At 42.6% G+C, this 25,071-nt stretch overlaps 1 long non-coding RNA gene across 1 annotated transcript; it reads left to right on the top strand.

Moving 5' to 3' along the window:
* The first annotated feature begins 20,934 nt into the window (after positions 1–20,934).
* On the top strand, positions 20,935–22,277 carry LOC140697770 (uncharacterized). Its single transcript, XR_012075095.1, has 2 exons — positions 20,935–20,993; positions 22,003–22,277. It is a non-coding gene; the product is annotated as an uncharacterized lncRNA (long non-coding RNA).
* The last annotated feature ends 2,794 nt before the right edge of the window (positions 22,278–25,071 follow it).

Here is a 25,071-nt window from a genome sequence, read left to right as displayed (position 1 = left end):
TGCACTCAGGTGGACTGTCTCTGCAGCTTTGTAGTTATTTTTAGATAATTACTCTCAAGAGTTCATACCTGGAGGACAGGTGCAGCACCGAGGGCTTCTGGATTCAGGTTTACTGAATGCTGAGCATGAATCAGGTGATATCTCTAGACTCAGAACACAGACACACACCCACTCACACTCATGTGAATAATAACAACAAACATATCTCTTTTCAAAGTGACAAATTTTAAGTTAAAAAAAGAAACTGATGTCTAACAGATAATTAAATGATTAAATCAGACTTGATTATTCACATTTAAAAATGCTTTTTTTTTTTGGCTTTAGAGAAGAGCTCAAATCAGGAAGCTTTCAAACTCCTACCCTGCAGTAGAAATAAGTTATCTATAATACAGTGATCTAGTATTTGACAGCAGTGGATCTTATATAAGAACTGAAACAAAGTTAGAACTGAAGCAATTTCATGTGAATGTGAGGGGGTTGGAAATATTTTAAAGACTGTTTCTCATTGTTGCATGGATAGTGAGAGTAACTGCCAAAATGTGGGCAAAACGAGAGAATTATGCAAGGGGAGGAAAGAAATCAAACATGTAGCATAATTTTGACTCTATTGTTATCGGGGTTTTTTTTTTGAATTAATAATAAAATTGAGCAGGTGGAATGAGTCAGTTGATGACTCAGGAAGGCCCATAGGAAACTTCAAACTGTTAAGCAAAACACTCTTCCTTACCATGAATTTTGGTTTCTTTGAATGGTCTTTTAACAGAAACTTAATCTGTAAGATCTGTACCCTGGGGGTTAGCAGCACGTCCCCTGCCCCCATCTGACTCCAAACCATTATGAAAATGATAGATGGCAAGGGCAGACCGTTCACATAATTTCTTTTAAACTTAGGAAAGCAAATGGTTTGGGGGCATAGCCTAGAAGTGTCCTAGAAGTGTGGGGGATGTAACCTAGGAAATGGTCTTGTGTATGTGTCCTAAAACAAGAAGGAGATTTGCAAATGTTAACCACTATATATAAAAATAAATAAACAGCACATTTCTTCTGTGTATCACAGGGAACCATATTCAATATCTTATAATAACCTTTAATGAAAAAGAAGATGAAAACAAATATATGGGATATATATTGGCATGACTGGGACATTGTGCTATACACCAGAAATTGACACAACAGTGTGACTGACTAGACTTCAGTTAAAAAAAAAAGAAATCACAAAAACAAAACAAAACAAAAAACAAAAAAATGGGGATCACCTTTAGTTCAGCCCTTTACTCTCCCTCGTGCCCTGAAATGGTGATCTAACGTGTCTTCCTGCTGGAGTCCCTCTCCTGCGTTTCCACGGCTCTGCTACAGGAGTTCTCCTTACCTGCGATGGTGATCATGATGAATGTCACTCAGTAGCCCATCCATGGTCCCCCCAGGTCCTGGTGACAGCGAGCTCCTTCCAGCTACTTTCAGGCTCTGTCGGACCTGGTGCCCTGGGATACCCTGAATCCCCACCAGGGACACCCTCCCTTTGTTTCTCATTTCTCTGTACTTTCAAATGTTGCCTCCAGGCTTTCTCTGACCTCATCTTATGCGTTGTTCACTGCCCTGCCCTCTCTGTTATCCCTGTGTTTTTACACCTCATTTAGCACTTGAGGTTGTTCTGTAATCGTTTGCATGTTTCCTTCACTGCTGGACGGTGCCTTTCCAGCCCCCATGGACCAATCTTTTGTCTTTGGTGACCTTTATGGTCCCTGGGCCTTAATAGTTTTCAGGTGAGGCTTTGCTGATGACTTAATGGGCATTCTGCTGGCTGATGGAGAACCACAGCATCCCTGGGTCTCTTCTTGACTTTCTTGGGCCGCTGGAGATTCCTCCTGTGGGAGGATGTCACCTGTTGCATCTTCTAGCCTGTGCTCTTGTTAGGGTGGGGCTGCTGTTCAGGGGGTGAGGCTACTGTTCATGGGGTGGGGCCGCTATTTAGGGGGCAGGGGTGCAGTTTAGGGGGCCGTGTCCAGATTTTCGCCCTCAATGTCTCATTGTACAATCACGCATGCCAGACATACGTGGCACAAGAAGGTGACTGTTCTGTGTAGCAATGGGGACAACATTTTTTTCTTCTCAGGGGTCAGTCTTGGTCCATGGTGCCAGGCCAGGCAGAGAATAACATACCTGATTCTTTTTATTGTGTTGTCTGCAAATCAACTCCTGTGCACTCAGGAGTGGCCATTTTCCTACTGGTTTATCAAATTCAACCAGGATGTGTATCCAATTTCCATCTCAGCAGGGACACCCTAGTATGTTTATATTTCCCTCCATCACCTAGGCAATGGGTAATGTTTAGCAGGTGTTTTCCTCAGAGTTTCTGGGACTCGCTGAAGAAGGCCTTCCTCAAAACCTCCCTATTGTCACCAAAAAAAGTGACAATCCTGCCATTTTTCTTCGTGCTGGTCATAATGCACACCCTTGTGGCTGAATTCTCAGGCCGAGCCACACTTCTGGTTCCCTTCAGTGAAGGCTGGAGGTAACTGATAATTACAAAGCGGGAAATAAAAATCTTAAAACTGGACACTGGAAATGGTTGCTCTTAAGGGTCTTTCAGACTCTCTTCCGTGAGCCTCTCTGAGATCCTCAGAAAGTAACATATTCTAAATAAAGGCCATCACAGTGCCTTTTGACATTATTGAAATTTAGGTCTTCGCTGACATCTCAGCTCCCTAGTCTAGGAAAGGACATTTACTTCATTTTAACGTAATCAAGGGAATCCCTAAGATATCCCTGCAGGAACACAGGCATATTCTGCTTCCAGAGCCCAGTCTCCTTTGAAGAAGATATGCTGTCAGTCATCAAATTGTGGAAACCTCCTGGGGGGGTCCACCCTCACAGTACTGTGGAGCACCGGTGACTAACCACTCAGGGTGACCCTCAGTTATGGCCGTGGTGTGCCCCGGATGGGATGCTCTGTTTGAGAGATGCTGGTGTGAAAAGAAGTTAGAGGCCTCGCATGTATTACCGCCAGGCCTGCTCTGAGGGTGGGGTGGGAAGGTTTAGAACAGTAAAATAACAGGTCACATTAGTAATGACATTACCTTTAATCCTCACTAGACTTTTAAGTGGAAATGTGTCGATATTGCTCCACAACCCCTTTTCTGAAAACCTTAGTGCCAGAGGTTTTGCAGAGTTCAGGATTTTTTCTGATTTTGTAATTTATGTAACATTTTCAGTAGGGTAAGGCGGCGCCCAGTAGGAAAGCGCGAACTGTGGTGTTTCACAATTGCAGGTCAGGGATGGCGGCAACGGCATGAAAGCAGAAGTATCCACGGCAGGCTCTGGAAAACATTCTGAAGAGACAGCTGGCACACACCTTCGTTCTCTGCTCCTTCATTTCTGTCTCTATGTCGCTGCCCAGAAGATGAATGCTGTTATCTTGGGTTCCGAGGATGAGGAGCGATGATCAGGAGCTGAAGGCCCCTGGGGCCAAACCAGCCCTGCCCTGCTTCCTTCTGGGCTTCATTTGCATGAGGAAGAAAACAACCTTCTATCTCTTTCAAACCACTTATTATTTTAAGCCACTGCTATTTATTTATTTATTTGTTTGTTTGTTTGCTTGTTTGTTTTCTGTCGCGTCCAATCAAGCCCGACCCTAAATAATTCAGATCTAATGGAGAGCTAAAATCTTAGATTGGGTGGGATTTTCAATTCTTTCCTGGGCTGACATGGTCAATGTCAGTGCATAACATTTTATTATGAATTGTGCAGCGAATTAGATTTTATGCGTGAAACTAGGACAGCGCCACAGCCGACTCCAGACTAGAGTGGGTCGTTTATGGGCTTGGGGCGAGTTCTCTTTATTTCCCTCATTTATCTTTGGAATGACAGGTTTTTGTAAAAGAACAAACAGTTTACACAAAATTGACTCCTCATGGTGGAGGACAGTCTTCCCTCCTCCTAATGGTAAGTTTAACAAGTGGTTTGTTTTACCTTCATTTTTCTAATTCCCTTAGCATTTGTGATTTAATAGACACTGAAAGATTCCCGCAGCTCAGAGCCGTTGGGAAGAGGTGCCTACTTGAGTGCACTTCCTAAGGGGAAGGTGAAGAGCAACCTGAAAGCAAACAGAGGTTTCTTCTGCTCACCTGTTTCGGGCTTGATTCTTCCCACACGTGGGCAACTCAGAACTGTTACGTGTGTTTAAACTCTGGCTGCCCCATTGAGCCAGGGTCGACCACTCCGAACAGCTCATGCCTGGCTGGTTTGTGGGAATTCCTTTAGAAAATTTTTCTGAAAGGTCAAGGCTGGCAGAGCCTGGAACGGTGGGACTCCAGACAGCTCTGAGTCAGGATCTGCCAGTGTTGGCAGTTGGCCGTTCTTATTGCTGGGTTTTATTGCTATTGGTATTTCTAGAAAAAAAAAATATTTTCTCTCTTGGAAAGGCACAACTTATCTTTCAGTTTCATTTTATAATTAAGCATATACTTTTTTACATGTTTCTTTGACGAAGGGCTCAGAGGGTTAGTATGTGGCTCTCATGAGATGTATGCTGTCTGTGCATAACGTAGTTTCTCCCTGGTTACCGTGACCCTAAGTTTACTCATTTCTTGTGCATGCGTCGGTCCATCTTGCTGTGATCTGAGTCCGAAAGCCTCGGTGCAGAGGTTTGCAAACTATGCTCTCAGGTCTCTTAGGATTCCTCTAAGAAACAGAGGCCTCTCATGTGCTGCCAAGAAGTGTAAGATGACTCTTGAACCTCCTACCTGCTTTTCTTGTAGCAGATCAAATTTTGTCTGCTTTATGGATCAGAGTACCATGTACACTTCTGTTTGAATAAAAGGGCTCTGCTACTGGAAGATAAAATAAGTTGAAAAGTACTCACGGAGGGCAGATCCATCACTGCTATTGCAAAAGTAGCCTCCAACAAAGTGTGGCTAAATATGACCAGTCTTAAAGCATTTGAAGTATAACAGATTAATTTAATCAGTTTTTATATGTCATGGATCAAAGCAAAGAAAATAGATGTTTGCTTCTGTTCTTAGCAGCAAAGCTATTTTCACAAATACTTTATTTGTGAGTTTGGGATGCTGGGAATTATGAGAGGTTTCAGGACAAAGGGATTTAGGAGTCACTGATCTCCTGAGTTGCTGCAGTGACCTGAAGAAGACTGAATATGTGTCCAAAATGCTTAATGCATGGGATAGGACAGGCAGTGGGGGCAAACTGGGGGCATTAAACTCTAAATTAGGTAAGGATAAGCAGATTCATTCTTCCCTTTCTGAAGGATCCAAGATGGCTGAGCCTCTGCGTAGGTGTTTTGACCACTTTAGTTTACCTGGATTTTAGCAAGGCCTTTGGAGAAGCCGCTAAAGCATAATCAGGTTCCCCTTCTCAATGCTGTCTGACAGATTGTTTTCTCCTTCCTAGAGAAGGCTGTTCCCTCCCTTATCCTTCTCCGTAGCCTCCTTAGTGCATCCCACCCCTTAGCTCTCAGCTGCTGCCCTCATCTTGTACATGTGAGATAGAGCCTCTAAGAGGAACCACCTCTGACCTCAGTTCCCTGCAGTCCAGCACCCACGAAGCCCCACTGCCCTGGTTTGCCTGGAACTGAGGCGGCTACTGAGACGTGGAACTCAGTGATAAAACAAGGAGGGTCCCAGGCAAACCGGGACCAGTTGCTTATCCCACCAGCATCCTTACTGCTCTTCTTATCTTTGGCTCAACTTAATGCCTTTCAAACTCTGTCTTTGGCTCAAAAAAGCTCACCAAGGGCCTGCTTAAGAGGTTCTTTGTAGTAAATCCCTAAACTCTAGATCCCACCACTGAACTGTCTGGATTTCCAGCCCACACGTGGTTCTACTTGGATGACGTCTCACTGCCAGCAGTCCCCATTTCTCTGTCCTGCTTCTGCCAAGACCCACTAGATCTGAAGCTCCAGACTCTAAATTCCTCTGTCCCTGCCCTTGCTTTCTGGTTAGTACCTTTGTGGCTGCAATTCCTGGTAGATGACCCCCCAGCTTGGCAAATTCTGGTTCCTCACTTCCATTTTGATGCCCTGGGAGTCTTCCCTCTGGCATGTTGTCTGTCAATGGCCAGTGAATATATTTATATCAAGGATGAATTAAAATTAATAATGACCTTTAAATTCAAAATCAAACCCATCTCTCTGCCCTTAGCAAGAACTAAGGCCTCCAAGATCCTGGAACCCCATCTAAATAATCAAAGAAGGATGTGATGATCAGGAAAGTTTAAGGTATTCTAACCAGGGTAAGCTGTTTTGGTTAACCTCAGTAATCTAAAGGCTACCTTCTGGTCAGGTAGCAGTCAATGGTGGCAGTTTTCCAGAGATGGCTTCTCTGAGCTTCATATAATGTCAAACTTCAGTTTTGACTGAAATGACAACTGGGAACCAGGAAGCCCTCCAGGTGTTTAGTGACAGGCTTCTTACCTACAACGAGAGGGCATTGACACTGATGAGGAATAATGCGCTCTCACTGTCTCTTAAGAACGATTTTTGTTGCAACTCATCCTTCATTTATTCATTCACTCCTTCATTCATTCCTTCAACAGATATTTTTGAGCCAGTGCTAGGCACTCTTGCAGGCACTGGAGTAGGGGTAGTAAACAAAATCAACAAGTATCTTTGTCCTTGTGGCACTTACCTGTGAGGGAAAGAGGCAGACAATAAACAAAGAAATACAGTGCTATGGAGAAAAGCAAAGCTGGAAAGGGAAAAGCAACAGCTAGGGGAGGGGCTGCAGTTTAAAAAGGATAAGGGACATTCTCAACACATAATGACTTGAAGTAAGTCAAAGAGCCAATCATATGGACTTGGGCTGGTGAAGGGAGGGTATTCCTGGCAGAGGATTGGCATAGAGGCCAGTGTGCTGGCTCAGAGGGAGGAAGGAGGACCGAGGACAGCAGAGCCCCTCCCTGATGCCTGCCTAGCTGGGCATCAGAATCCCAGCAAATCCCAGCCTGTCCCAGCAAGCCCCCAGCCCATCTGGTTTGGGTGGTACTGCCAATGCCCCTTTTCCTGGGCACCTCCCATGGCCCACTGTGGGCTGTGGAGCACAGCCTAGGCAATGGGCAACCTGGGTTTGAATCTCAGTCTTGTCTCTAATTCACATAACCCATGTGATTTCTTCTGGCCTAGATTTCTTCATCATGACAGAAGGTTGGTGTAGTAGATTTCCAGCTCCTCCTCTTCTCAACTTTGAAGTTCACTTTTTTTGTTAAAAGCACACCCTCTCCAGAATTTATCGTTTGTGGACTTTTTAATGATGTCCATTTTGACTGGTGTGAAGTGATAACTCATTGTGGTTTTGATTTGTATTTCTCTGATAATTAGCAACATTGAGCATTTTTTTACATGACTATTGGCCATTTTTATGTCTAGAGAAATGTTTGTTTAGGTCTTCTGCCTATTTTTTTTATTGTTTTTTTTTTGTTGTTGTTTGTTTGTTATTGAGTTGTATGATCTGTTTGTATATTCTGGAAGTTAAGCCCTTGTCGGTTGCATCATTTGCAAATATTTCTCCCATTTCGTAGATTGTCTTTTCATTTTATTTAGGGTTTCTTTTGCTGTGCAAAAGCATATAAGTAGACTGCCCTAGGAGAACAGTGCTACAATTTATATCAGACAATGTTTTGCCTATGTTCTCTTCTAGGAGGTTGATGGTGTCTTACGTTTAGGTCCTTGGGCCATTTTGAATTTATTTTTGTGTATGATGTGAGAGAATGTTCTTGTTTCATTGATTTATGTGTGGCTGTTCAGCTTTCCCAACACCACTTCTCAAAGAGATTATCTTTTCTCCATTTTATATTCTTGCCTCCTTTGTTGAAGATTAATTGACCACGGGTCTGTGGGTTCATTTCTGGGCTTTCTATTCTGATCCATTGACCATGTGTCTGTTTTTGTGCCGATACCACTCTGTTTTGACTACTGTAGCTTTGTATTACTGTCTGAAATCTGGATGGGCATGTAGTTTGATGCAGCCATTATGGAAAACAGTATGGAGATTCCTTAAAAAAACTGAAAATAGACTTACCATGTGATCCAGCAATCCCACTCCTGGGCATATATCCAGAGGAAGCTCTAATTTGAAAAGGTACACGCATCCCAGTATTCATAGCAGCATTATTTACAACAGCCAAGACATGGAAGCAAGCTAAATGTCCATTGGCAGATGATTGGATAAAGAAGATGTGATATATATATGTACACACACACACACACACACACACACACACACACACACACACACTGCGATACTACTCAGCCATAAAAAAGAATAAAATAATGCCATCTGCAGTAATATGGCTGGACCTGGAGATCGTCATTCTAAGTGAAGTAAGCAAGAAAGAGAAAGAAAAATACCATATTATGTTATGTATATGTGGAGTCTAAAAAATAAGTAATGACATAAATGTACTTACTTACAAGACAGAGATAGACTCACAGGCATAGAAAACAAACTTATAGTTACCAGGGGGGAAAGGAGGTAGGGAGAGATAAATTGGGAGTTTGGGCTTTGCAGATACTAACTGCTATATATAAAGCAGATAAACAGCAAGGTCCTACTGTATAGCACAGGAAACTGTTACTCAGTACCCTGAAATCGCCTATAATGAAAGAGAATATTAAAAGGAATATATGTGTATATGTATAAATGAATTACTAAGCTGTACACCAGAAATTAACACAATATTGTAAATTGACTGTACTTCAATAAGAAAAAGAAAAAAAAACATAAGCCAATCCTTCCTTTAAAGGAAAAAAAAAAGCATACCTTAATATGATAGGATTTTATGTCATATGCTAATATGCCCTTTCCTAAACAATTTACTATGAAAATCCTTTATGCCTACAACATACAAGTGAAAAACAAATGTAAGAGCTTTTGCGCTACAATGGAATATTTTATGTTTTATTATTACTGTTACTATTATTTTATTGTTGGCACATTTGTAGGAGAAGCTTGAGGAGTTGAGAAGAAAAGGCAAATTTGAGGGAAATTCAATGAGCCTATCATTTCCCTCTGCAACCATTAGACACCTTTATATCTATTAGTTCTTTTTTTTCTTCCACCTCAAAACAAGTGCGATAAGGTAAAGGAAATAACATTAATGACTTTGACAGCCGAGGAAACATAGTGAGTAGATTTCAGGGCATCACTCCACCGGTTAATGGCAGAAGCAGTAGAACTGATTAAAACTGATGTCTCCTGGGTCTGAGTCTTATGATTTTTCTTCCAAGTTGCAGTGAGGACCACAGAGACATTTAATGAGAATGTCTGTAGACATTGTCACTGAAATAACACCCCGTGAGGAAGTGGATCAAGTCAGCTTGCTTTGGGCCCTCGTTGATTCTAGACTGTGTTATTCCTTACTGCAATGCACATCCCCCCTTCATGACTTACCTCCGATCATTCCACCCACAAACACTGATGGATCACCCAAATTTAACGTGGTCCAGAGGGGAAAACAGTTAAGATGAAACGTCATAAGTGTCACGAGTGAGCTGTGAGCTGTGTGCCCAGAAAACAGCTGGGGGAACACGTAACAAGTGTGCCTTGGGAGTCTGAGAGGGTTTCACAGAGAAAACGACATTTCCGTTGGCTTGGAGGAGAGGAGCAGGAGTTTGCCAGGCACAGAAAAGAGCAAATGGCATCGAGGCAGACTCATTACATACAAAAGCATGTTTCTGGGGAAGCGTGCGGCACGTTTGGAATCAGCGGTAATCCATCGTGGTTTGAGCCAAAAGTACGCTGAGTGCAGAAGGGGGGTGAGGCTTCAGAAAGTAGCTTGAAAGAAGTGTCCTGTGAGAAATGTGACATATTTCACATTTTAACATCTGGGAGAAGACTCAAGGTGCAAATGCCGCTCATGGGTAGGAAATCGGGTCCTCTCGAGATCTTCCTCCTTCTTGGGTTGTGAAGTGAACTCGAGGTTCTCTGAATGCTCTGCCCATCCTTCGCTCTCACATCCTGTCCCACCTCTGATCACCATGCTCCAGGTAGATACATACTTTTCCTCCTCTTTACTCTTCCCTGCTTTTCTCATGAAAGTTCCAGTCCTTCTGAGAAAGCTGACTCCGTGGATATAGCACAGATACACGCTTATTTCTAATTCGGTTCCTTTGGGTACCAAAACCCAGAAGGGGACACTGGGCCTGATGAAAGTCCTTCCTCAAGGGGGTGTGATGCTCTGGGAGAGACCCTTACCCATGGGGGCACGAGGATGGCCAAGCACGTCCCTTTTTCCTGGTGCTCCGTCAGGACTTCCAGTAGCATGTTTCCGAAGCAGAGACTGTTAATCTCTGAATCTAGAAAATATACCTGCCCCTGGACCCAGAATATACTCTTTCAAGTTGGAAAAAACAATCGTTCTTTTTAAATGGGGTAACATCTCTGGAATATATCGTTCCCAAAATAAGATCGTCCAATTTGGAAAAATCTAGCTGAAATAAATGAAAATAACAGATGGAAGAGAAATAACAGAAGCTCTCCAAAGAACAGCAAGAGATACGAAATGGGGGATCGTCTGTCTAGAAAATGGTACTCGGTTGTACTTTTGAAATTAAAGGTACATTGACTTCCGAAAAGATTGCGGGTTTTCTCCTGACAGTTCCCCTTTACACATTACGTCCTTTCTGGGCCAAGGTTAGCACAGGAGAGGGAGAGTTTGCTTTTCTACTCCTGTTTCTCCCGTTTGTGCAGCCTCCATCTGTTCAAAGGTGTTAAGAGCAACCGTTCTGGTCTCCTGGATAAAGGCTTGGGCTCTTGGCACAGCACTGGATAAATACAGATTCGAGCTGTTAGCATAGGGATGTTTAATAACAGATTTTTTATATCTTTTGAGGCTTGCCTGAGTGCACCCGTGGGCCATCCTGGCCTCCTTGGCGGAGCCCACGACAGTCGGGCTGGGCCTTCGCTCCCAGCTCAGCCGCGGGAGCCTGGCACGCGGCAACAGCCGGGCCTCCCCGGCGAGCTCCTCCCATGGTCCTCGTCTGGAGGAGCACAGTTCTGCTACCTCCCTGACAATGGAGCCTTCGGGTTACATAATCCATTATCCCGTTCCTGCCCTGCCCTTAACTGAGCCCGGGCACACTGCTGGCTCCCTGGGGTCCCTGCAGCCCCCGCCTCCCTCCTCATGGTCCCCTGAAGGCCTTGGAGGGATCCAGGCAGTGGTCAGGGCTTTGTCCCTGGCTGTGTGGGCACCCTGCCCAGCGGCTGGCCCCTCCCTTGGGTGGCTGAGAGGTGTTTGTACAAGGGAAGAGAGGGAAGCTTTGGTCAGATAATTCCAGTCTCCAATCCCTACCCTGTTTTCTCTGGCCTATTGAGCTGAACCTCTCACTTTGTTTAAGTTTAGGAAGAGCTGGTCTTGAGCCACTAGCCCGTTACTCCTTTCCACATGGGCCCGGTCCATCCTCCTCTTCCCTGGCTCTCTGTACCCTCTACAGTCAAAAGTATATGTGGGAAAGGCGTTCCTGGCCCCAGATCTCATCATCTAAACGGTCCCTGTAGGAGGAGGAGAGAAGAGCAAGAGAGAGAGAGACACAGAGAAACAGAGGCAGAGAGAAAGAGACAGAGAGAGATACAGAGACAGAGACAGAGACAGAGAGAGAGGTGTAAGGACCACTTCACCAGACCCACATTTCCCATAAGAACTTGCCCCTTAATAGATTCCTAGATTTAGAAGGTCCTACAGAGAGTACCATCTGTCGGTTTGTCTGTCTTGGGGGCGATGTATTTGTATGTGAGCTCCACTGTGTCCGTGAGAAAGCTTCTGAGGAGACTGGGGCGAGAAGAACCAGGGTGAAGCTGACATCACCGTTTATTTACTTCTCATTTCGTTGCAGTTTTTACAAATAGGTGTTAAGTAACTTTAGGGGTATTTTAAAACTCTATTCAACTCTACTGTAGTATCTCCCTAAAATGTCAATGTTACCCATTCCAGAGGGAAAGCTGCGGAGGGTCCCAGGAACAAGACACTGTAGAACTTTTGAACTTTTACTCAAGTCCTCCTTTCATATCTTTATCAAGTCTTAGGGCAACAAGTGATGGAGGTACATTTTAACTCTCCAGTGTCAGAGGATGGTCCTGAGGTCCACGTTCCCCAGTTAATGTTTGAGGCAGAAGAGTCGCCTACTCCCCAGCTCTCTGCAATGCTCTTGCTCTTTCTGCCACATTCCTCACTGTCATGTGGGAGCAGTTGGTGGCTGTGAGAGAAGACGGGCAAGGAGGAGGTGCTGATAGCAAAATGAACTGAAGAGTGGAGCAGAGCAGAGAAGAATGAGCCAGTTAACTTCCCAGTGGAAATTCCCAGGCCGAGAAGCTGCTGTTGCAATAGCTTGGCTGCATGTCTGAGTGTTAGGCCAAAGGGGTACATCTGCTTGCCATCAGAGCTTCCCAGATCATTGCTTTTCCTTTTATTTCTTCTTTATTTTCCTCTCCAGCTGCTAGGAAAGAGGATGTTCTTTCCTTGTAGTCTGCATCTTTGGAATTTGACGTCATTCTCTTGCCTTCTGTGGCAACATTAACTCAACAAAGACAGGGAGGCAGGAGAACAAATCTTTTTCTGAAACAAGATGAGAGGGATTTTTGAAGAAAAGAAAACCCACATCACTCTGTATGAGAAAGGCTTCTTTTGCTTGACTCCATCATGTCTTGTTTTTCACATCATTTTTTGTCTTAATTATCACAAACATCTGACAACATTGGATGATTGCCTCCTTCAAACTGTCGGTGCTCAATTTTCCTCCTGATTAGGTCTACCCGCTAGAGGCCAAATTCCTCTCTGTTTGGTCCATGGAACCCAGGTCCTCACTGCTAGACAACTTCAAAAAAGATACATGCACTGTGCCCTCTTACTCCCAGTCACAGCCCCTCGCTTCTTAACCCTTGGCTTCTGTCTTCCCTACTCTATTGAAATTGCTCCTGTAAAGAGCACTGTTGGTCTCATAATTGTAAACTGTTGCAATGTCCACCCTCCTAAACTACCGGCTACACCGTCACTCCTCCTTCAACTTGTCTATTCCCCCTTTTCAAAGCTTCTCTCTCTCTACCTTCTGCCCTAGGAAGCTGGGTATCTCCCATAGTTTTCTCCTCTTCCTTTTTTCTCACCCTCCTTGGCAATTCCATCCACACCATGACCTCATCATTTACCTCCCCATTTATGGAATAGACACCTCTCCCCTGCTTTTGAGCCTTCTTTCCTACCTGCCTCATAAGCATCTCTAAAAAGTTGGCTTCCAAGAAACTCAAACTCAGTATTTCTAGCTGAGCTTGCCTACTTTTCTCCTCGCCTATGACTCTTCTTTGTTCCCTGTCTCCAAGGCACTCCGGACTGTCACTAATCATACCTTTAATCCATCTTCTTTCCATTCCATTTCCATTTCCATTCCCCTGCTTAGACACTTGATACCTCCTGTCCAGATTATTGCAGTCGTAGAGCTGACGTCCCTCCTCCATGTCCCTCCCTACTCAAGCATCATCACAGTTCACACACTGCAGATGGGTCTTCCAAAATTATAGCACTGATTATGTTTCTCTTCCTGCTCAACAACCCTCAGTGGCAACTCTCCATTAACTCTCAAGTTAAAAATTTGCCTGAGCTTTTAATACCTTAGATGATCTGGCCCCAGTCTACTTTCTTAGCTTTATTTCCTACCACTCAGCTAAAGACTGAAACATGTGATCTTTCCTTTCTAGGCTTTGTATTTTTCTGCTACTGTTACTCTACTCAAGCTACTCTTTCTGCATTTCTCCCAGTCGTTGCATTCCACTATCTCAACCCTCCTCGAAGAATTCTGTCTCTTCCATGGAGTTTGTGCTGATTATGCCATTCTCCCTTCCATTTCAGAATACCCACTGTGGTTAATACTGATCACTCAGCATTATCCCACTTCAACTTGTTTTATTTTAAATACTCATTTGTTTCTTACATGTTGTATCATTTAAAAATATTTAAAACATTTTTATTTTATTTTTTTTTCCCTTTAATGGAGGCACTGGAGATTGAACTCAGGACCTCATGCACACCAAGCATGTGCTCTGTCACTGAGCTATACCCCCCACACCTCCAACTTATTTTAAAACAATGTTGTGAAGCTATCTGTCCTAGAAATGCCTAGGAAATAGGGAAAGCTGTCTTATGCATTTTTGAATCTCCTCCAGCCTGTAGCACACAGCCTTCCTTGCCTAGTAGGTGTTTTATTTCTTAGAGAAATAGAATTCGTCTTGATACTTCTTACCATATTTGGTTTACAATGAAAACTACCTTTATCTCCTTCTCTCACTCCTCCTCCTTCCCCTGCCCCATTTAGATATAAAACACAGACTGCTACCATATGGTGCCTTTCTAGCCACACACTTGTAGGAGAGGAAGAAACATGTTATTATGGACTACCAATCCTTTATCTGTATAAAACAATTCTAACTTGAGAGCAGATAGTTGGTTTAAAGTTTGGTAGATTCAGTGTTATTCTGGTAGGCTATTTAACCTCCTTTACTAGGAGGTTGAATGACGGACACTTGTAAAGACTGCATTAATTTAGCTTTACAAAAATTTTAATGTAAGAAAACATTTAACAAACTGGAAAATCAAAAGCCCATGGTGGGCAGGTAGGTGTAATTCTTGAAGGGACATTACTTTCTTTTAACAAAAAATGTCAGTTAAGTGATGAATAAACAATAAAAATGGGAGAAACGAATAGACAAATTGTTCTACAGAATGAGTATACGGCAGACTTTTGGTACCAGACAAGGTGGAGCAAGACTACTACATCTCATCTGTCTCCTATAAACTCATAAAAACTCTAACCTCTGGACAGAATACAGAAGGGAAGTGCCTGGAAACTCAGAAAAGTAATAGAGGTCAGGGAGGGAAGGGAAGCCAAAACTTGAAGAACAACCAGTATTGGTAAGTTTTCTATTTTCTCTCTGCCTGTATGTCTCAGCTTTGATTTATGAAAAGCCCGCAATCTGAGTGGTGGAACTATGCAACAGGTGTGAAGGATAGAATCCTGAAGAAAGTTGTCATTTTGGTCGAAAATCAGTAAAAGAGGGCTCTGAAAGTCAGAGAGCATGGGATGAGATCTCTGTTGTTTTGTCGTTTTTCCTTTTTCTTCCTTGGCCATGCCTGAAGCCAGCTCCAGTCATGGTACATGTGGTGCTGGTGGAATATCTAAGCCCAAGAGACAACTCATCTCCATGGTCAGAGGACCCGGGAAAAGGGGCCCTAGTGGCCTGAATAGTGTGTAGGTTGGAATCCTTTATTTATTCCCTCTCCTTACTCTTACCCCTACATCCCAAGGGTGATCCCCATTGCACAAAACAGTGCGACACCATGAGGCTTAGAGCCCACAAAGTAACTTTCTGGCCAGAGAAACTGGTAAAATGGGCCTCTGGGAGCCAGAGAGTCGAGGACTCTTTGAGAGAAGACTGTTGGGAAGAACATACTCTAATTATAGGAAATGAAATGATGCAAGTCCTGGAATCATACCTGAGCTACATATTCAGAGAAAAACAAAGAAGCGAAGCAGAGACTGTGAACTAGACTGACCCTGGGATTAGCACCCACCGCAGATGAGACTGAACTCGCAACCTAAACTTAACTGAATTGAATGACTTCAGAAAAAAACAAACAAACAAAATCAACATCCTCTGGAGGATTTTAATAGAATCCAGAGTCTCATAACATTATGTTCAATATGTCCAGAAAACAATGCAAAATCACTTACCATGCAAAGAACTATGAAAATATGACCAATTCTCATGAGAAAAGCCAATCAATAGGCCCCATTTTGAAAAGACTCACATGTTGGAATTATCAACTAAAATTTTTATAACAGCTTTTATAAGCATACATCATGAGGTAAAGGCCAACACTCCTGAAATGAATGGAAAGACAGAAGTTCTCGGCAGAAAAAGAGAAACCACTAAAAAAGTAATCAAATGAAAACTTTAGGATGAAAGTATATAACATCTGAAGTAAAATATTGTCTAGCCTCAATAGAATGCTAGAAATGGCAGAAAAAGAATCAGAGAACATGACAATAGGATGAAATTATCCAGTTGAAGACCAGAAGAAAAAGACTGAAAAGAGGCTCAGAGATATGTAGGGCAATATCAAAATCTCTAACGTTTGTGGAATCAAAGTCCCTAAGAGAAAAAAACGTGCAAGAAAAAAGTATTGAAAAAGTTATGATTGAAAACTTCCAAATTTGGAGAAAGATATAAATTAACAGATTAAAGTAATGAAACAAGGTTAAACTCAGTGAAATACAGGCCCAGACACATCATACTCACATGCTGAGTACTAAAGACAAAGAAATAATCTTGACAGTAGCCAGGAAAAAAGACACATTACTTATAGAGGACCATTTGATTGCAGATTTCTCATCAGAAACCATGGAGGCCAGAAGGTTACACAACTCTATGTATTTGTTAAACTCCATAAACTATATGCCAAAAAGAGTAAATTAAAAAACAAATTAAAAATAAAAAGTATATCCAGATGTTAATTAGACATTTTTAGTGATTATTTATATATATATACATATTTCAAATCATTGTGTTACACACCCGAAACTAATACATGTCAATTATATCTCAATAAAGTAAAAATGAAATAAAAATATACGGGCAGAGTTTGGAGGATATGGAACGGCAGATGTTCAAGGAAGATGACAGAGGCAGTGAGATGAAAGGACGAAACTTTAAGGACAGAGAGTAGTGGAAAAAGACCTTTTTGGAAGTCCCGCTGGTGCTATGAAATACGGTTCCTGCTTCCATACAACAAGAAAACGTCAGTTAAGAGCTATGCTGTTCATCAGTGCTTTTAGAATTACATTTTTGTGTTGTTTTTGGAATTAAGTAATTTTGAACCTGGCCTTAAGAGAAGAACAAGTCGCTTTTTTGGTTATAAAATAATCAAAGGCCTCAGTGAGTTGAGGATCTTTTTAATGTCAGTGCTTTTCAAATGTGATGCACAAGTCAGGCTCTGAAATGTTAGTAGGAAGACAGTTTCCTGCAAACAAGAGCACAGAGGTCCACCGCCTACGTACTACATATTTTCAAAAACCACTTCAACATATACTTTAGACAATCAAGAAAAGAACAAAGGTCCAAAGTATAAGAAAGACAATTTCCTGGTTTAAAAGAATCTGAAGAGTGAAACTCAGTAATTTAAATGTAAGGATTTATAATGTCTGAAAGTGCTTAAAACTTTAGTGTGATTTTAAAACCTTTCAGAGAAAAGTTATTCAACTTAAAATTAAAATATAATGGGAAAAAAGTTTTAAAATTTATGATGAAATTCATGAATACCCAGAATTAAAATGTGGTTGTGCAGGAGTGTGGCTGTGGGTGGCGTTGGGGCGAGCAGGAGAAGCAGGCAGACAGAACACTGTTTTTCCCTTGACTTTGACAGCCTTAGAAATAATGGGTAAGCAGTTTCCAACTGTTTGCCTGAAATAGATTCTCCCTTCTTCTTTACTAAGAAAATCCCAGATTTCTTCAGCGTGGCAAACTACCCAGATAAAAATCCTCTATTCCCCAGCCTCCCTGCAGCTAGTGGTAGCGGAGTGACACAGCTCTACCCATGGGACGGAGGGAAAATTGCCTGGATGTTCTGGTTACTACCCAGATCCAGACAACTAACTGCCTCTTCCTTCCTGTTCTCTCCTTCTCTTTGTTTTCTCCTTCTCCTCCTTCTTCTTCCCCTGCCCCTGCTCTCCTTTTTCTTTCCATTTGGAATGTGGATAGGAGGAGGAGGACATGGCCACCCTCTGGGACACTGACAGCTTCGTGAAATGAAAGCCTTATGGTTAGGACGACGGAGCAGAGAGGAGGAGGAGCCGGGAAGACGGAGCAGCTGCGCACATTCTGACGAGGTTCTGACTTCCCGTTTCGTGAGAACAGTAAGTCCTGGTCTGGATGATTTTCTATTTCAAGTAACTGAACTCAGTCCCTAACATATAATGTTTTCAAAAGCATAAATCTAACCACTGAGAGAATCATAAATAAAAAATATATTTACCCAACTAATAAAGAAGATAAAGGCAGCAAAATGTTCTCTAAATAGCAAAAATACTATCCAAAAATATAAAAATAAAAATGATAGAATAATTAAAAATAGGTCCACATATATCGTGTATGAGAATAAATAGAGAATAGAGATTAAAGTAAAATCTCACTACAACCTGCTTATAAGAGTCACTTCTTGGTAAAGAACCAACAAAAAAAGTTAAAATGGTGTTCAAGTATTCATCAGGGAAACAACAACCCAAAAGCTTGTGTGATGGCAGAATTAACACCAGACAAAACAGAAATAAAGGCAAAAACATTAAGCCAAAAGAGTTCCTTTATATTGATAAAAGATACATTCATTTTGAAAATGTTCTTTTAAGAGACATCTACCTGAAAATATTAATAAAAATTTCTTAGAAGAAAAAAGGTAAATTGATTGAAAACTGTTGTGAAAGCCTTTAATACAATCTTCAAAGATCTTGGAGATAAAAAATAAATAATGACACAGAGAATTTAAATAATACACTTGTGTTTAAATAATTATATATTAAACTGAGAGTGCATGTTCTTTGTGAGGGTTGAGTATATTTTCCAAACTAAAAATTACAAAATATTTACAAAATTCATGGGTTATATACTCCGACCTTCATTCAGGAGGGGGGACTTGAGCTGTGTGGCACTGCAAACCATATTCTGATGATCTGGAAAATGTTCCTAATGTTATGAAAATATAATGGGAAAAAAGCATAGTTCAAAATTATATATCTTATCCAAAATATTTAAATGTGCAGAATGAAATAGTACAATTTTTACAGTAACTACCTTTTGTTAAATTAGGGGAACGATAACTTCTGTACTTTTGTGTTTTATGAATTTTCTACCAGCGAGTAGGTATTACATTTAGAATACATGAAAAACAGTAATCAGTCATAAAAGAAGAAAACCAAACTGAATGTACAGCAGAAACTAACTTTTTAAGTGTGTGTGTGTAAATTTATAGACAAAGATTTAAAGGAAGTATGCTAAAGCATCAGTAGTGGATATTTCAGAGCTGTGGGATTTATAAGTTTCAGCATGTCCCAAATTATCCTCAACAAATATACATTTCTCTTCTAATTAGGAAAAAATAAATATTAGTAAAAAAATTAAGCACTTATTAGAAGTTCCCCTCTCAAGGTGACATAGAGGTTCATGCTTCAGAGCATCCCATCTTTCCAAATACACAGTGAGCCAAGTTCAAACATATATTTTTAAAAAGGAGCATAGAAAAGAAATAGCTGTGCTCCAAAAACAATAGCAATTTAAGGTGCTGAGTGGAGTTGGTCCACAGGTCTAGAGGCCAGAAGAGGGCATTTGTGACTGAGGGTTAAACTTCTGTGGGAAATAGCATCTGACTTTGCTCCTTATGACACAGGCTGTGTGAACCAGGCTCATTGACTAATGCCTAGGCCACCACCCACCCCCAGCCCCATGCCCAAGAGAGGAGGCTGGACAGTTGGCACTGACCAGCCTAGGACCCCCTAGGACCTACAGCCTAGACCTGTAGTCCTAGAAGCGGAGATGGAGCTGGGCAAAGGTGTTAGTGTATGTCTGAGCAATGAGTTGGATGGCCAGCTGGACTGGAGCTTGGATCTAGCATAACCCCAGTATCATCATTGGATTAGGAGCCCAGAAATGTCATTTCACGAACTAGCTCAGTGGTGGCAGGCATGGTGAGAGGGAGGCAGGAGGAAGTGATCACAGGAGGTCCAGACAGGAGTGGAGGGATGGTCAGTAAAGGGGAAGGAAGGGAGGAGGAGAGAAAGACAGAAAAACAAAGAGGTAACTTCTCAAAATTCCTGAGGAAGGAAACACATGAGGAAGTCTAATAAAAGAAAGATCCAGTAGAATCATCAGTCAAGACATGAGTTCATTCCAGAGGAACTGTTGCAATGAAAGTAGAGGGAAGTCCAACAAGCAGCTCAGTGTTAGTTCTTTTCATTATTCACTAGAACTCCTTTAGGGAGTGATCATTGTAGGTAAGAGGGTGAATCGGGTTATCTAATGGCTGGTTTTGTAAAGTGTTTGGGGCAAAAATGGTAACTTAACATGGCTATATATATACATGGCTATGTGTGTGTGTATCTATGTATATTATTTGTGTGTGTGTGTGTATATATATATATATATCTTTGTAAGCACTATCTCCTATTAGAGAAGATAATAACATGTAGCAAAGGAGGTTATTCTACAAGTTTTGTGATCATACGCTTCAAAAAGACACTCAGCATCCTAGACTATGAAATGCTTGGCAATTCAATCACTTTCTAAAAAGTCAGAGGTTCCAACGTGGTACTAGAGGGTCTGTGCAGAAGGACCACCACACCCAGGGGTAATATGCCTTCAGGATTCGGCCTGATTCCACTTCCTCCGAGTGGTCCTAGGCAGATTGCATAACGGGGCTCAGTTTGGACTCTATGACATAAGATGTCAGTGAAAAACTCACAGTGCTTCCAGAAGCCACCCAACGGTAGGAGGGCGCAGTCCCACTGAGCCGTGCCCCTGCAGGACGCTCTGTGCGTTTCCTTCCGGCTGCTCCTCCCTGATGCTGACCTCGTTCCCCATGTGACCACCACCTCCCTCTGCAGTCCCAGCTCTAGTGATCACTGCTTCTCTTTGCTGCTGCGATCTTGTCACTTGTGCCCTGGAACTCAGGCTTTCAGTTAGAGTCCTTTTCTTGCAGGAGCGTATGTCCCAGGGGCTGGTTGGGAAGGGTATTAGGGACACCCTCTGAGCTCTCCTAAGTCTTTGTCCATAACACACTGCCTTGACTTTCTCATTCCTGGGGATGGATCCTGCCTCCCCAGAGACCCTTCCTTGGTAGAATCCCCCAACAGAACTGAGAATCCCCAGGAAAATAACCCCCTCCCACAGCCTGACTCCAGATTCCAGGGTCCAGATGGTGGCTCTCCAGGCTGCTGATGCGTCACTGCTGAGAAGGTGTGCTGCTCTTCCCCTCTGTAGTGAGGACAGAGTGAGGAAGAAAGGGTCTAACCTGTGGCAAAGAGAATTCTAGCAAGACAGTAAATAACAATTTTCTACTGTTGAAGATTACTAATCATTAGAATGCCTATGAGAACTATTTTTTTTAAGTGACTAGACTCACCCAGAATCAGTTCTCATGTGTCAGTCTTCTAGGGGCTGGGAATTCAGAGACATCTATTGTGGTTGGGTGGTGGTTCCTCTGAAGGAAGGTTTCTCAGCCTCCTCACTGTTGACATCTGGGACCAGATAATTCTTGGTTGTTGTAGGCTGTTCTGTACATTTCAAGGCGTTAAACAGCATCCCTGGTCTGTACCCACTAGATGCTTGTGGCAGCCCCTCTGCCAGTTGTGACAACCGAAAACATCTCCAGACATTGCCAGATGTCCCCTGGGAAGGGAGGCTGGGGACACAACTGCCTGATTTTGAGAATCACTAGTCTAAGAATATAGTAAGATTAGTGCGCCCTGATTTGTTTATGTGACACGGAGTTTGGGGAGAGATAATTCTCTTCGTAACGCTTTTATCTTGAATTGACCAGCTAAATGGTTAGAAGAAAATGTAGAGGAGGTAGTAACCTGGTGAAACCCCAGAGTTATAATCCTGTCAGGCAGAGTTTAGTCTGCCCCTAAAATAAGATAATGGAACAGGGCTACAATCACTCATTGGGGATAGGAAAGGCGCCTGCCGTGATCAATCGCATCCAATGTAGCATTACGGCCCAAGAAGGCAAGCCGTGAAAACAGGTCCTAACTGGCATCAAATAAAAGGTTTTTAACCACATGGAGCAAATCATTCTCTGGGCTGTGCCAGGAAGGAATCTGGAAGGGACACAATTATGGAGATTATGACTAGAGAGATGATTAGAGACTTGGGGAATTCTTTTTTCAAGGACTTGCTAAGGAAATGGGACTGTAATTAGAAAGGGAAGCAGAATGAAGGCTTTTTCCCCCCGCCTCTCTTTTAGGTGAACTAAAAAGCTTCCGTAAATACATAACAAGAACCTACGAAACTTCCAAATCAGCAGGCAAATGTTCTGACTTCAAAAATCACTAATGAGTACATCCTAAAGCCAAGTACTGCAGGTGGCAGTCAGCCTCTCGCTTACCTGTCAAGTCCGGAGCTTCGGGAGTTTTAGGTGTGTCCTGAAACAGCAGCTGACAAGCTATTGAAATGAAAGTTCTGAATAAAATTAGGACAGCCTGTTAGCCCAAACAGGAGGAAACATGGTGAAAGATTTAACGGATCTGTGAGCTGAATTTTTTTTTTGTCGATATTCTTACTTTGAAAAGAGTAGAAAGTAATTTTTGCCTTTTTTTGGAGGGGTGGGGGGAGCAGCAGATAAGAACCCAAACTAAGATCCAAGGTTTTTATCATTTGGCAAATTTCAAAGATATGAAAGCAGAATTTTTGGCACCCAGGGATTGAGAGGCAAGTGACATCATATGGCTTAAGGGAAATAGAGAGCTAAAAAAGTGCATTTGGAAACTTTCAGAAGCTGGCTGCCGCTGAAATAATTTTCAATTTTTTTTTCAGTAAATTTAGTTGTCACAAAAGGCACAAGATTGACAAGCCTGTAGAGGAAATTGTGCGTGTCTGGGAGATACCATGGCAGCTCCTGCCGGAGGAGCACCAGGGCTGGAAGGTCTGCACGTGCCTTGTCAGAGCTGGCCTTCTGGGGGCGACTCTCACAACGGTGACACATTGTGGGGGTTAAATGATTCAGCTGCAGCCCTGTTGGCTTGTAGAAAGGAAGAAAAGCAAATTTTCAGTAGCTAATCCCAGTCTCTGGAGCCTCGTGGCGTCCCAAGTCATCACTGGGATGTTTGGGGGGATTATTCATTGGGGAATGGAAGTAGTCCTGCCCCAAAGCTTCCGTGTTACCTTTCATTCCCTAAAGAGAATTCATGGAAGGGATGTCATCTTCAGTAAATGGCAGATGAATTCAAGCATGCAAGACAAAGACCTTGAGAAAGGATGAGTGGGAACAGTACTCTCCCACAAAACCATTTTTGACCTCTTCTCATCTCCCAGGTCGTTAGCGGAAAGCAACGGCGGAAGGAGATGTATCAAGGGTTGAGATGGAGCAAGGATGGGAGAACGGAGCTAGGAGAAATTCTCTGTCCTCCTCCTCTTTTCTCCCCAAGCCTATTAATTCTCAGTAACCAACCAAGAGTGTATGGATTTGCAGAGAGTTGGTAAATGAAAAATGATTTTAAAAAATCCTTAAGTGGGCAAAAAATTACTAAAATGGGATGAAAATAAAACGAAGAAGAAAGGATAGAAAATGCACTCTCAGAAATCAGAAAACTCTAAAAGCATCAAATGAAAAATTAATATGAGTAACATGCAGTGACATTACATGAGGTCTGCTCTATGTTCTGACACTGTGTTCAACCCTCCAAACCCAGCTCTGGACTGCTCACTAAATTCATGTTTGTGTTGATCCTCATCTCGGAAACACAGACCTGGGCCATGGGCTGTGCTCATCAATATATTCATGTCCAATCAATGTCTTACTTGCCTCCCTCATTGTCGTGGCACTGGGTTTCCTGTAGCTGAGACTGAACCTGGGAAGATGTCGAGCTTTCAGCCCGTAATCGTCTCAGACACGCTGCTTTCTGACGGTGGGCTCCTCCTTGTGCCTCCCCCCGCTTCCCTCCTCCCACCTTACTTGCACCAGGATCTCACTCAAACTGAAAGAACAGATGAGCTCTGTGCAGTGGAGTCTGTCGGCTCGCCCTTTCCTTCTTTGCTGCCCTGAAACCATTGGGGAGGAATTCTGTCTACTTCTTACCCTCTGATTTACCAGCTTGGGTTGTTTCTTTTTTCCTTCCTTTCCCCCCCCTTTTTTTTTCTTTTTCTTTTCAGGCTAACCCCAGTGCTTGTGGACTCGGTTTTATCTCCTTTTGTTTCCCCAAAGTCTCCACTACATCAATTATTCCCTCTTTTTCTTAAATCTTCAATTACTCTTTCTCTACACGGGCTTCTTCTCCCTCTGGCTACAAACATACTTAGATCTCCTTCATCTTAGGAGAAAAACATATCCTACAAAAACTTCTGTGTCTCCCTCAACTATTATCCTTTTCAAACTCCCTTTAAAACGAATGTCTCTATTTCTTGACCTACACTTGACTCATCAACACAATTTGATTCTGCCGCCGCCGTACCCCCACCCCACCCCTTTTCACAGAAATTGCTCTGGGAAAGGTCAATGATGATCAGTTCCTAATTGTCAAATCAAATTATCTGCTGCTGTCTGCCTTTTACCTGGCCTCTCAGTAGCCTGACACCAGTGTGTATTTTTCCTCCTTGAAACTCTTTTCTTCTGATTTTCCTCCCACTTTGGGCTATTCGTTCATTTAATCCTCAATGGCGCCTTTCCCTTTATCCTCTACCCAAATGTTGACTCTCCCCTTTGGTACCACCTTCCCCCCTGCATCTCCTCTCATTCTACAAGCTGTCTTGGGCAGTTCTATTTTCTTCCAGGTTTTCAGCTGTCTCTTCCCCATGGATGACTTTGAAATCACATCTCCAGTCCTGACATCCTGCCAGAACTCCCCTCTGGTATTTCAAGTTGTCTTCTGATGTTTCAAATTCAAGCTGTCAAAAACGGAACTCATTATCCCCAGAATCTAGCATGGTGCTTGGCATACAACAGCCTTGCTGAAGCAGAAGAGAAGAGGTTCCAGGCTGGTCACATCTGCACCTTCCTTTCTTTTCCCTAGAGAGTTCAAAACCAGGCAGCTACACACTGGTAAGTCCCATCTGGACTTATCTTCAGAATCCCTACCAATTCTGTAATTACAGATAGCAGTGACTCCAAATTCTTGTAGAAACAGATGTGTTGGCCAGTTGTATAGTAGGACCTTTGACCAGCCTGACTTCTGGGCCAGTGTAGAGTTGCTAGAAGCTTCAGTAATGTCTCTGTGTGCCTTAACCTATCTTATTATTTCCCTGCAAAGAGCACATTCTGGGAATCTCAGCTCTAGAATTCTCCTACAGTTGCACTGCGGTTAGAGCCTGTCCTGGGTTG

This window comes from Vicugna pacos, chromosome 8 (genome assembly GCF_048564905.1).
Source record: "Vicugna pacos chromosome 8, VicPac4, whole genome shotgun sequence".
NCBI classification, from domain to species: Eukaryota; Metazoa; Chordata; class Mammalia; order Artiodactyla; family Camelidae; genus Vicugna; species Vicugna pacos.
This window is presented reverse-complemented; position numbering and strand designations above follow the sequence as displayed.